Source organism: Piliocolobus tephrosceles, chromosome 3, assembly GCF_002776525.5.
Source record: "Piliocolobus tephrosceles isolate RC106 chromosome 3, ASM277652v3, whole genome shotgun sequence".
NCBI classification, from domain to species: domain Eukaryota; kingdom Metazoa; phylum Chordata; class Mammalia; order Primates; family Cercopithecidae; genus Piliocolobus; species Piliocolobus tephrosceles.
In genome coordinates, this window is record NC_045436.1 from 51,191,722 (window position 1) to 51,205,053 (window position 13,332).

The 13,332-nt window shown below is 38.4% G+C and overlaps 1 long non-coding RNA gene across 1 annotated transcript in view; it reads right to left on the bottom strand.

The window, feature by feature from the left end:
* The window catches only part of LOC111551900, a 117,982-nt gene extending 111,703 nt beyond the window's left edge, over positions 1 to 6,279 (bottom strand). The window contains exon 1 of the long non-coding RNA XR_002734499.2: positions 6,147 to 6,279. This is a non-coding gene — a long non-coding RNA (uncharacterized LOC111551900). The remainder of the gene's footprint in view (positions 1 to 6,146) is intronic.
* Between the last annotated feature and the right edge of the window lie 7,053 nt (positions 6,280 to 13,332).

Below are 13,332 nucleotides of genomic sequence, written 5' to 3' on the forward strand. Positions count from 1 at the left end.
GAAGTCTTAACTAGAGCAATTAGGTAAGAGAAAGAAATAAAGTGCATCCAAATAAGAGAGGAAGTCAAACTATCCCTGTTAGTAGATGACGTGATGCTATATCTAGAAAACTCTGTAATTTTCAGCTGATAAACAATTTCACCAAAGTTTCATGACACAAAATCAATGTACTAAAATCACTAGCATTCTTATACACCAACAACAGCCAAGCTGAGAACTAATTCAAGAAGGCAATCCCATTCACAACTGACAACTGCCTGGGCCACAAAAAGAATAAAATACCTAGGACTACAGATAACCATGGAGGTAAAAGATCTCTACAATAAGAATTACAAAACACTGTCAAATAAATCAGAGAAGACACAAACAAATGGAAAAACATCCCATGCTCATGGATAGCAAGAATCAATATCCTTAAAATGGCCATACTGCCCAAAGCAATTTATAGATTCAATACTATTCTTATCAAACTACCAACAACATTCTTCAGAGAACTAGAAAAAAAGTTTTAATTCATGTGGAACCAAAAAAGAACCCAAATAACCAACGCAGTCCTAAGCAAGAAGAACAAAGCTGGATGCACCACACTACCTGACTTCAAACTATACTACAGGGCTACAGTAACCAGAACAGCAAGATACTGGTACAAAAACAGGCACATAGACCAATGGAACAGAATAGACAGCCCCAAAACAAGGCCACAGATCTACAGACATCTGATCTTCAACAAAGCTGACAAAAACAAGCGATGGAGAAAAGACTCTATATTCAATAAATGGTGCTAGGATAACTGGCTAGCCATATGCAGAAAATTGAAACTGGATCCCTTCCTTAAACCATATGCAAAAATTCACTCAAGATGGATTAAAGACTTACATGTAAAACCCAGAACTCTAAAAACCCTAGTGTCTTCTAGGAGTTTCTTATAGTTTCTTCTAGATTTTCTTATCTAAGCAATACCAATCAGGACACAAGCATGGGCAAAAATTTCATGACAAAGGCACCAAAAGCAATCCCAACAAAAGCAAAAATTAAAAAATGGGATCTAATTAATTTTAAGAGCTTCTGTACAGGAAGAGAAACTGTTAATAAACAGACAACTTACAGAATGGGAAGAAAATACCTGCAAACTATGCATCTGACAAAGGTCTAATATCCAGCATCTATAAGGAACTAAGACAAATTTACCAAAGGAAAACAAACAACCCCGTTAAAAAGCGGGCAAAGGCGCTGGGCATAGCGACTCACGCTTGTAATCCCAGCACTTTGGGAGGCTGAGGCAGGCAGATTATGAGGTCAGGAGATTGAGACCATCCCAGCTAACATGATGAAACCCCATCTCTATTAAAAAAAAAAAAAAAAAAGTTAGCTGGGCATGGTGGCGGACGCCTGTAGTCCCAGCTATTCAGGAGGCTGAGGCAGGAGAATGGCCTGAACCTGGGAAGTGGAGGTTGCAGTGAGCAGAGATCAGGCCACTGCACTCCAGCCTGGGTGACAGAGTGAGACTCCGTCTCAAAAAAAAAAAAAAAAAAAAAAGTGGGCAAAGGACATGAACAAACACTTTTTTTAAAAAAAGACATACGTGTGGTCAACAAGCTTTGAAAAAAGGCTCAATATCACTCATCATTACAGAAATGCAAATCAAAACCACTTCACACAGGTCAAAATGGCTGTTGAGAAAAAGTCAAAAAGTAACTATTGCTGACAAGGTTACAGAGAAAAAGAAACACTTGTACATTGTTGGTAGGAATGTAAGTTAGTGTAACTATTGTGGAAAGCAGTATGGTGATTCCTCAAAGAGCTAAAATCATTCTGCCATAAAGACACATGCACACAAATGTTTTTGTTTGTTTTTTTTCTTTTTGAGACGTAGACTTGCTTCATCACCAGGCTGGAGTGCAATGGCACGATCTTGGTTCACTGCAACCTCCACTTCCTGGATTCAAGCAATTCACCTGCCTCAGCCTCCTGAGTAGCTGGGACTACAGGCACGAATCACCATGCCCAGCTAACTTTTGTATTTTTAGTAGAGATGAGATTTCACCATGTTGGCCAGGATGGTCTAGATTTCTTGACCTGGTGATCCACCCACCTTGGCCTCCCAAAGTGCTGGGATTACAGGCATGAGCCACCGCACCTGGCCATGAATGTTTATTTAAGCACGATTCACAACAGCAAAAACATAGAATCAACCTAAATGCTCATCAGTGACAGGTTGGATAAAGAAAATGTGGTAGATATACACCATGGAATATGATGCAGTTATTTAAAAAACAAACAAACAAAAAAACGAGATCATGTCTTTTGTGGGAACATGGATGGAGCTGGAGGCTATTTGCCTTAGCAAACTAACAGAGGAACAGAAAACCAAATATACATGTTCTCACTTATAAGTGAGAGATAAATGATGGGAACTCATGAACATAAAGAAGGGAACAACAGACACTGGGGTCTGCTTGAGCATGGAGGGTAGGAGGAGGGAGAGGAGCAGAAAAAGTAACTATTGGGTACTAGGCTTAATATGTGGGTGATGAAATAATCTTTTTTTTTTTTTGAGACGGAATCTCGCTCTGTCACCTGGGCTGGAGTGCAGTGGCCGGATCTCAGCTCACTGCTAGCACCGCCTCCCGGGTTTACGCCATTCTCCTGCCTCAGCCTCCCGAGTCGCTGGGACTACAGGCGCCCGCCACCTCGCCCGGCTAGTTTTTTATATTTTTTTTAGTAGAGACGGGGTTTCACAGTGTTAGCCAGGATGGTCTCGATCTCCCGACCTCGTGATCCGCCCGTCTCGGCCTCCCAAAGTGCTGGGATTACAGGCTTGAGCCACCGCGCCCGGCCTGGGTGATGAAATAATCTATACAACAAACCCCTGTGACATGAGCTTACCCATATAACAAACCCTCACATGTACCCCTGAAACTAAAATAAAAGTTTAAAAAAATGCAGGTTATCAATATCACCTCTCCTCCATTTCACCCCAACTCTCATTTCTAACATGGTAGTTTGCACTGAGGTCCAGGAATCTGCATTTGAAGAAGTAACTTGGCAACATTTTCTGAAACACTGACCCAGATGAGCTCTGTCTTCAGTCATGTAGTGGTGCTGTAAGAAAAATAGTATCCAGAGAAATAGTTTCTATGAATTCCCAATCCTCAGCTTTCAGTATTTCACAGTCCATATATCTCGGTATCCCTTTTATTCTTCTCTCTTCTCACTCATGGTAAAAGGAAAATAGAAAAGTAACACATGTCCAGATATGTTATAAAAGAGGATTAACATTATCAAGAGGGGAGTTTATTTGTTCTCCTCTAAACATTCTACCCTAGAGAATTAGAAACACACTGGGGAGTAGATTCCTTCAAAAGACCAAAAGATCAGTTATTTATGCGTTTGTTTGCATCATTTCAGGATGCAAAGTTATCAGAAGAGACAACCTCTCTGGTCTCAAGCCAGCTGGGACACCACCAGGATGTGACTGGAATTCTTTAAGGAGTCTTTGAGGACACTCCATCTATCCTGGGCAAATTTCTTGAGCCTTGCAGACTGGCTTACAAGGTGTCACAGGCTTCTGTTGTCCCTTGCTGTCTCTCTGTAAGTAGTAAAAAGTCTCTTCATGCAGTTTGTTGTATGCCCAGGTATTTTGTCTCACTGGACTCAGACAAGTTGGTGACCAGTACACAGTGAACCTGCTTCACAACAAGAGGAGAAGAAATTCCAGGTAAATTGACCTTCTATTCCTCTGGGTATAACTATGATCCACTATTAGGAATATTATTATATTCTTTTTGGCAGTGGGCCACACTGGTACACCATTTGGGATGTGTGGTTGGGGGTAGGCTTAGAAATTCAGAGTGGAGCATACTATTAAACTTACGTTAAGCATCAGGATGGGTTTTGTCTAGTATTTTGATTCTATTAATGCCAGGAACCTGAAGATAACAGGACCTTGCCATGCCAGTTACTATTTCTCCGTGAAGTGTTTCTTCTGAGCAGTAACTCTAAGGAATTGGCCGAGCATCACCTTGTTCCTTGTGCTGGGAGGGAGAGAGCAACGGCATTCCTGCTGTGAGGAAAGGGGCAGAAGCATCAACTCCCTTGCATTGTTGTCTTACAGGGAAGGTATTCTGTTTCCTACTTTTTTCACTTCACATTGTATCTTGTGCATTTTTTCTTCTTGCTACAATGTATTTAAAACTGACAATTACATTCACTAAATTTATGTAATATTCCACCTAGTTAGTATATTTTTTCTGTCATTTCCCTATTATTTAGTATGTAGAATATTTGCAACACTTGATATTAAAAAATAAATCTAAACATTTTCATGAAAGCTTTTGTCTCCCCAAACCTGGTTCTCTAACATAAATTCTTATTTAATTCCTATGTTTAATGGAAAAATCCTTTTAAAATATGTGTTTTTTTTTTATTTTTGACATTTTAATTTACATGGGGCTATATTTCTGTTCTTTCTCACTCACATTGTCTCCCCTTATGTTTATTCTTAATTTTGTTTCTTGAGATGGAAAGAGGGAAAAGGGGTGCAAGTGAGATCTAGGGGCACAGCCTGAAAAGTCAAAGGTAATTTAAATTTCTCTCAGAGCCATTTCTTTACAATGAAATGGGCAAATGGAAATGAAATAAGCAAAAACAAAATAAGAAGAAATAATTAAAAGCAAATACACAAAAATTCTAAATCAACAGCTTTCTTAATAATTTTTTTTTTAAGTAGAAAAATTCAAAGCTAGAGTGACTAAACTTTCAATTATGTGGAAGGCTTTAGAGCAGTAGTTCTCAGCCTGGGTGTGTGCCACACTGATATGTTTGGAATGGTGTGGGAAGGAGGATCACGCAGAGAGTGGGGTTAGGAACTAAGCCTAATTCTGAACCTCTTACTCAAATTGCAGCTTAGCCATCAAAATCTTGGGATCCTCATCACAATGGTGTGCATGAAAACATAAGTCTTGCTGATTAAAAAGACATTAAGAATATTTAAAGGATGAAATTAAAAATATTGGCAGCTCTATTTGCTAATTCATATGTATCAATTTCAGTTACCATGGTTTAGTTAAATAACACCAGTCCCTCAATAACATGGTTCACATTTCATTAACCATGGTATATTAACTGCAATTTCATGAAGTTCTAACCTCACTGATAGCACTTCAGTTCAGAAATCACTACATAAATAGCAGATGCACACCATGATCAGTAACGGATCACCTCAGTATGGCTACTGCACATCTGTTACTCAGTTACCACCCAGCAAAGCATGTAATTGTGTTGCCGCCACATCTTCCAATCATAAACTCACGTGACATTTTACAAAACAGATGATTAAAAGAAGAAATTGTGCAACAGACCAAAATGCAGTAATGAAATGAAAAGCAATAATGCTGGATGTGAAATTAGATCCAATAAGAAGACAGCTGACGATGGAATATTGACATTGCTGTCATTGAGTCTCTAGGTATGAGGCCACGGAAATTTACTGAAAGAGAACTTAACATAAATGAGAAAGGTAGTTGTGATGAACAGAATGAAGATGTCCTAGAGGAAGTAATGCTGGCAGAAAATTTTCACATTAGAAAAAACTCTTGGAGGTGTTTCAAGACACTGAAAGAACAAAGAATACAATGCCGGAAGGCATTCCGAACTTAGAAAAGCGTATGACAGTTCACCAGTGCGTAAAGAAAGATGGTGCTCCACATTGTCAGTTACGTGACAAGGGGGCAAACATGGTTTAAACTACTTTTGATAAGTTTTTATGAAAAGTAAAACACGTTAGTTTTAAACATTTCTCATGTTTTAAGTTATATTGTACTAGGTATTAGTTCTACTATTTTTATTTCCTTGTACCTTTGTTAATGACAGGAAGAAAGATTTTGATGTTTTGGCAAAACTTTTTAAAGGCCAAGGCCCAATCATTAGTTTTCTCATTGATTATTAAGATTGCTTTGCACAATCATCTTTACAGTCCCACATTATTGTGCTTGTACTGAGGATTATCTGTACCTTATTTCTGTTATATAGTAATTTCAAATACTGTCTCGTTTAGTCCTCACAATAACTTGCTGAATGAAGCATGCATTATTATTTGCATTTAACAGAAAAGAGACTTTAGAGAGATCAATAAATTTACACTTAACTCTTGGCTGAGCTGTGGTTCTACAGTCGTCCTGTATCCTTTCTTCAATACAACGCTGCAGAGACTCAGTTCCCTAAGCTGCCCTGTCAGATGAGCACACCATGCACGTTACATTCCCAGAGTTCCAGTTATATCCTCTCCCACCCAGGGGCTCCTCTATTTTGCAGATTCACTGTGGTCTCAATCTGAGTCTTGCCTTTGTAGATCAATCGCTCTTCTGTTTCTCTACTATTCAGGGCATATTGCTGTTGTTGTTTTAAAAACATCTGACTCTCTCTTTTCTAATGAAACTGACTGTGTGTTTTTCCACAAAGCCAGACTCTCCTTTCTTATGATCAAATAATTAAAAGTAGTGAATTAATGGAAGAAACTTGCCGACCACTCCTAGTGACTATTAGATTCCCAAGACTTAATCCCAGTCCTTTTTCTTCCTCAATCATCAAGCTCATCACTTTTTTTTTCTTACATCTTGTGGATTTGTCTCTGCTCTCAATCTTGGTTTCTAGATATAAATGTAAACATTCATCTCTGCTGTAGTATATTCATTTATTTTATGAACACTGATAACACTATGTTCCAGACATTCTTTTAAGTGCTTTACAGCTTTACAAATATTAGTTTATTTAAAACCTCTTAACAGCTACCTGAGGCAGATACTATAATTATCATTCTCATTTATAATTGAGAAACTGAGACAGAGGCTTAAAGTAACTTTCCTAAATTCACACCCCTGGTAAGTGATAGAGAAAGGATTTGAAACCAGGCAGTCTAACTGCAGAATCCATGCTTTAAGCACTGTTTTAGAATGTATCTCATTCATTCATACATTCATGCATTTATCCATTTAGCAAACATTTATTAAGTGCTTATTCTATCAAACACTGTAATAGAGAAGAAAGAAATGTATAAAAAGTAAGTGGGGAAATGTTTTGTAGATTACATCACAGGTCAGGGTTAAAGTAAAGACACTAAGGAGTGAGCGGTCAAGTCTAAACAAGAAAGGCAGAGAAGAAATTTAAAATAGATGAGTCTTGAAATACATGTGGACAGTTACCTGGGGAACAGAACACTGCATTTTAAGGGCAAAAGCATTTTGAGATAGAGGGAGGGATGATAACAAAGGCATAGAGGCATGAATAAACTGCTATGTTTGAACCACTTCCACGTGGTTGAAGCAAGGATTGAAGTAGGGTTTAAAGTGAGACGAAAGGTTGAAAACACAGGAAAGATACAATGTGAGGGGCAAGGACTTGGTTCCTGCAATGAAACTTGAGTGTATACCTGACTCATGTGCTTCTGCCTGGGGCAACACAATTAGATTGTAGGAAGCTAAAACAAGGAAATTTGTATTCTAAACAAATCACCAAGTTTATTTTTGTGGTAAAATAGTTTAAGAGCCACTGCTACAGGTCCATCAGGCCTCCGTGATCTGGCTTCTGGTTTGAGTACTCTGCAGAGCACTTCACAGAAAGCTTCATTTTGCACCATGGGAGACTGAGCTTTCCTCTTAACAGAACGAGTCCATTCTTATTCAGTTCTCCAATGGAAAAACCAGTACTTGTGGAGTGACTCCACGTTAAACTCCTTTTGCCTAGAGAAGCATATCTTGGTTCAATTTTACATAAATTCACCATGCTAGGCACTGTGAATTATTGCAAAGATGAGAAAAAAAGAGATTTCGTTTTTAGCAACTCAACATCTAGTTATCCCCAATCTGTTTTTCATATCTCATTATAAGAGTGTCATCATTTTAAAAATTTGCATAAGAGATCTTAAATAATATATGAACACTAAAGCTGCCTCACATTCTTAGCATTACACAGTGCATCCTGCATTCATGGATGGGAAAGGGGCATCACTACTTAACGGCTACAGAAGGTCTTCTGACTCTGGACTCATGCAGTTTTCCCACCACATCGTGTTCCTTCTCACCCCAGGTTAATTCCTTCTTTGATGCATATGTTTTCTTGAACATTCACATATACTTTTATATTGTCCAGAGCACTCTTTCCTCCTCCTTTTTACCTGTGAACTCCTACTAACCATTATAGTCTAAGCTTAGAAACACTTCTTCTGCCAAGCCCTGTTTGACCATCAAAGCTGTGGCTAAGTGCTCATTTTAGTAACCTGCTATCCTAGTACATTTTTACACTGCTCTAAAGAACTATCTGAGACTGGGTAATTTATGAAGAAAAGAGGCTTAATCGACTCACAGTTCCACAGGCTTAACAGGAAGCATGACTAACAGACCTCAGGAAACTTAAAATCATGGTAGAAGGCAAAGAGGAAGTAAGTCCGTCTTACCACAGCAGAGCAGGAGAGAGAGAAAGAGCAAAGGCAGAAGTGCCACACACTTTCAAACAACCATATCTCACGAGAACTCACTTACTAATGTGAGAATAGCAAGGGGGAAGTCTGCCTTCATGATCCAATCACCTCCTACCAGGTCCTTCCTCCAACACATGGGGATTACAATTTGAGATGAGACTTGGGTGGGGACACAGCCAAACCATATCACCTGCAGTAACACTGTCATAAACAAATGTCTACCTGGATGTTTTCTCCACTAAACTGAAAGCTCCTGCAAGATGGCACTTTCCCTCATGTATACCCTGTTGTGTGCCCTGAGACTGCTAAGCATTTGTATTCCCAATGCCTAGCAGTCTCAGGACACACAACAGGACACACAATTCCTTGATGACTTAGGAATTAACGAATGAATGGATGATGGATCCTCTATATTTCCTTTTATGAGGAAGAGATTAATTTGTACTTATTCCAATAAACCCACAACAGACTTGTATTTAGGGGCATTCATTCAGTTTCAAGGAGCTGCAACAGTTGAATATTCAGTGCTGCATTTTGTGATAATATTTGACATTGAAGATTACATTAAAATTGATGGTATTTGTACAGGTATTTTTAAACATTAATCAAACAATGACAGGGGAAATATTGCTACAAGTTATGAAATTAAGTAGTTGAGGAATGATACAACCAAAGTAAGCAATAGAAACTCTAGTTTTTGTCTAGTGGGGGTGGGGGTTTGAGGAAGATATAAAACCAAGGCTACTCAATCTACTTTCAGCTTCTCATCTACTTCTAGAACCATAAAATATTAATGTACAAGTCACTTTTAAAAATCCTTTATTTGACCTCCAAACAATGTAAGAATTGCTGTAATATCTGTGAAAAGTGGCCCTCTACCCAGTATTTTAATTCTTCGAAATAGTCTCTTTACTTTAGAATAATTAGAAAACTCAAAATAGTAATAGTAATATTATTAATCATCTTCTCTAAGGTTGTAATCTGGGCTGAACACAGTGCTAGATGTCAAATATACATAATCTCATATCGCTTTCACAGCAATCACATGAAATAGGTGTCATTACCCCTGTTTACTAACAGGGAATAGCCAAGACTGAGCAAAGGCAAAAATGTAAGTCCTCATTCACTAGCAATTATATGTGATGTGATTTTGTATCATTGTCTCAATGACTGCAAAATCCAAAGCCTTTCTTATGAAATATAAAAGTTCTCAAATAATGTATTGTTTATATTTAATGACAATTAGTTTTATAAAACTAATATATGAATAGTTTTATATATTCATTTTAGTTTTGTCTTTTAGAGCAGCCCAGAAAAATCTTATCCCTCTTTTTCAGCACAGTCTTTCAGAAATTTGAAAATAGTTATTATATACCCTCTAAAACATTTGTACATGAACGGAATTAGTGCCTTTATAAAAGAGACCCCAGAGAAGTCTCTTATTTCTTCTGCCATGGGAGGACACAGTGAAAAGACAGCCATCTATGAAGAGGACCCTCGCCAGACACCAGATCTGATGGCACTTTGGTCTTGGTCTTCTAAGACTCCAGGGGTGTGAGGAATGAAACACCCAGTCTGTGATAATTTGTTATGTTAGACTGAATGGAATAAGACAATGTTATGGACTGAATTGTTTCCCCTAAAAATTTGTGTGTTGAAGACTTCACACCTGAGTACCTTAGAATGTGACCTTACTTGGTGATAGGGTGTTTACAGAAGTAATGAAGCTCAAGTAAGGTTAAAAGGTGGAACTTAATCCTGCATTACAAATTTCCTTATAAAAAGGGGGAATTTGGGCAAAGAAACATGCATAGAGGGAAGATGATACGAAATTGCAGGGAAGACACTGTCTACAAGCCTAGGAGACAGGCCTGGAACAGACAAAAGACCCTCCCCTCGCAGCCTTCGGAAGGAACCAATCTTGTCAACATCTTGATTTCAGATAGCTAGCCACCAGAACTGTGAGACAAAACATGTCTGTTAAGTGAGCCGGTTTGTGATGGAACTTAGTTATGGCAGCCCTAGCAAACAAATATATCTACAGATTCTTCAGCTATCTTTTACAACACTTTGTTTCCCATGGGGTTTTGACCACAGGCATTTTAATATATCAATACCCCATTTGAAATTTGAGGTCAAGGCTAAACAGATGTAGTCTGGCAAGTGAAAAGAAGAGAGAAATGGTTAACTTAATTTCTCTTTCTTTCTGGTTACTGTTCCTCAACACACTATGAGTTGCATTGAGTTCAAACAACTGAAACTTTGGACTCAGAGTAAGCTTCTGCTTTTCCGATTCACAAACAATGCTTTGAAACCCTTGTGGAGGAGGGGAATCCTCCACAAAGTCAGCAACTCATTAATCACAGACACAAAATTTGGAGAAAAAAATGAACTTTGTATTTTTTTCCATTTTCTCTCTTTGATGACACAGAAATGGAAATACGTTTTTGTAATACATCTTAGATCACTAAACTGGAAGCAATCTACATAGCCATAAATTTGGAAATAACAAGTACAAAACATTTTAGAGTGATGAAAAATTGTTTTCACAAAAGAAGAATTTACTGGCGAGTAAAAGTATCTGTCACAACTGTAACAGGACTCTTAGCAAACATATTAAAAGTAGCGTTTCTAATCAAATTCATATTCACAAATATCAGAATAAAAGTAGAATGAGTATTCTCAGATAACCACTTTCTGTGGAAACAAATGATGACTGTTGAGGAGGAATATATAAATCATGATGTTGACCCTCTTTTTGGAGGTAATGTAACTTGAGTTGTTTTCATAAGGGTGGTGATAAATTCTCCCCAGCTATCCACAATCTTTATATGCCCCAAAATATACATGTTACACAAATATGTACATGTTTAGGTATATATACATATATGTGTGTGTGTATATATATGTGTGTGTGTGTGTATATATATATATTTAAAACCAACCTAGAGGAGGATAAGACTTTTAGCAACAGGTAAATCCTGAATATCAAGCATAAGACTTTGAATTAACACCATGGTCTAAATGAGCTAATGGATTAAATTTCAAAAACATTTCACACAGTGACATATATGGAATATAAGCCTTATTTTTATAAGCATTCACATAGTCACTATTTACATAGTCACAGAGACATAGAATGTGATCATATTTTGCATAAACTTGAAATAATGTGACATAGCACATTAGTAAAAGTCTCACTTTATGGGCATGAACTAATGCTTTAAAAGAAATCTAAGCTTTTTTCCCCCCAATTTTTAAGAATTGCATTACATGAGAACCATAGAATTGGTCTGAAGGAATTATAAAACAAGTTGTTGCTCTTGTCACAGGGTAATGCTTCCTTATCCTTTACCCAGACCTCCTAGACTGTTAGTGACAGATCCCTGAATGATTTGCTTAACTGTTGGGAACAAGTCCCCCAAAATCTGGCCAAAAACTCGCCCCAAAACTGGCCATAAACAAAATCTCTGCAGTACTGTGATGTTCGTGATGGCCATAGCGCCCACGGTGGAAAGTTTACCGGAATGAGGGCAAAGAACACCTGGCCCAGGGCGGAAAACTGCTTAAAGGCATTCTTACACCACAAACATTAGCATGAGCAATCTGTGCCTTAAGGACATGCTCCTGCTGCAGTTAACTAGCCCAACCCATTCCTTTAATTTGGCCCATCCCTTCATTTCCCATAAGGGATACTTTTAGTTAATCTAATACCTATAGAAACAATGCTAATGACTGACTTGCTGTTAATAAATAGGGGGGTAAATCTCTGTTTGGGGCTCTCAGTTCTGAAGGCTGTGAGACCCCTGATTTCCCACTTCACACCTCTATATTTCTGTGTGTGTGTGTCTTTAATTCCTCTAGTGCTGCTGGGTTAGGGTCTCCCTGACCGAACTGGTCTCGGCACTTAACTATTGTCCTGTTTTTTTTTTTTCTAAAACATATACTGTTATCTTTAAGAGTTTTTAAATATCTTATAGCAATGTCATACAAGTATTTTCTGGGAAGTAAAGCTTATGCTAATACTAAAAAAACACTCTTGACTCTCAGGAATGTTGGAAAGGAAGTTAGGTGTAGTATACAGTATGCAGAAGTCAGCCGTAGGTAGTCTTTTAAGATGGCTTCCAATGATCACCTCCGCCTTCTGGTATTTATAGCCTTGTGTAATCTCCTTCCCTTGAGTGTGAGCTGGAGCTAGCAACTCACTTCTATCAATAGACTATGGCAAAAGGGATGGGATGTCATGTCTGTTATTAAGTTACAAAAGACTGACTTCAGCCTTGTTGGCATATTCCATCTCTCTCTCTCTCTTTCTCACTCTCCAGCACTCTTTGCTTGTGTGTTTTGATAAGACGAGTTGCTATGTTATGAGCTGCCCTATGGAAAGACCCATGTGGCAAGGAGCTGAGAGAGGCCTCAGGCCAATAGCTGGTGAGGAACTAAGGCCTTCGTTCCAACAGCCTATGAAGAAGTATATCCTGCCAGCAACCAAGTTCCAAGTGAGCAGGGAAGCTGACCCCTAGTTGAGGCTTGAGATGATTGCAACTTCTTTAACACCTTGATTGCATCTTGACTGTGTAAGACTCTGAGCCAGAGGACCTAATTATGCCATGCCCAGATTCCTGACCAACAGATACTGTGAGACAGTAAATATTCTTGTTTTAAGCCACTAAGTTCTGGGGTAGTTTGTTACACAGAATAGATACTAATTCAAAGACAAATACTGACGATGTTCTATTTTATTGTTAATTTAGGACAGACCGGGTTTTTTTTGTTGTCCCGGCTGTAGTGTAGTGGCGTGATCTCAGCTTACTGGAACCTCCACCTCCTGGGTTCAGGCAATTCTCCTGCCTCAGTCT